We start from the raw sequence: 1,157 nt of genomic DNA, 5'->3' as shown, positions 1-1,157 counted from the left end.
AAATATCTTTTCAATCATGGTTTTTCTTCTCACATTTGAAGATCAAATTTCTGTGGAGTGTTTATTAGTTAGCTAGCCTTCATTCAGCTTTAAATGTGAGAAAATCTCCATTGAACTAGTTCAAACAATAAGTAATTTTAATACCATTTAATACAATGTCCTGAAGCAGAGCAGATGCAAATGAGAAGAAGGTGTCCTGAAACACCATGGCATTTTCCTCTGCCTAGTCTGCTCCCAAAGTGCATCTGACGTGTTTTCATTCGGTCCCCATCATGATCACATGATTGTGTTTTCCCATGCTGTCAACGTGTGACAGTGCCATCAGAAGAGGCAGGGGCCTGTCTTGGTGTTTTTCATTTTGATTACTTTTTCATTTTGAAATTTTTCTCAGAAGTCCCCCAGCCGAGTCACCTCATGTTTCATTCTTTCAAATGGAGTTGTGAGCAAGATTACATTTCCTTAAACCTTAAACTTTGAAAAATTAGAGAAGAAAATACTTTAAAAATTTCATCAACTGTCCTAAATTTATTCAAATCTTTTAACGTAAGGGGCCCCAATAAAAGCATTAAAAAAAAAGAAAACAAAATAAAATATTATCTTTAAAATGGTGGGGCTACACATCGCTCATCGGTTTTAGTATCAATATAATGAGCGGTAGTAGGGTAGTGGGCTATGCTTTGGCCTGTGAAGATCAAGGTCAGCAATTTGAAGCAACCTGCCACTCGGAGGGAGGAAACAAACAAGGCTTTTTACTCCCACAAAGTGTTACAATCTCAGAAACCCACAGGGTCAGTTCTCCCCTGTCTAGACTGACGTTATACTTCAAACCCAAATCAATGACAGTGACTTTGATATTGGTTATCATGAAAAGAACTGAGATATATAGTAACTAGACTTCTAATATATACTAGCATATGATAGATTGTAGGATGGTGGACCTTTATGTGAAAAGAAAGAAAAATAAATATATTTGACAGCTTTTAATGATTGTTAATATATAGGACCTATGCAAATAAATGGATGAAGTGAATTAAAAAGGTAACAATCTTTGCTTCTTTTCATTTATTTTTTGAGGACTGACCCTTTATTTTATGCCTCTTCAGTGGTATTCCCATTAATTAGGAAAACTTAGTTAAGGAAGTTAATTAATTTTTTTT

Source organism: Echinops telfairi, unplaced genomic scaffold (assembly GCF_000313985.2).
Source record: "Echinops telfairi isolate 266 unplaced genomic scaffold, ASM31398v2 ScPeMD7_6;HRSCAF=24_0, whole genome shotgun sequence".
Classification (NCBI taxonomy): domain Eukaryota; kingdom Metazoa; phylum Chordata; class Mammalia; order Afrosoricida; family Tenrecidae; genus Echinops; species Echinops telfairi.
Note: the sequence above shows the minus strand (reverse complement) of the source record.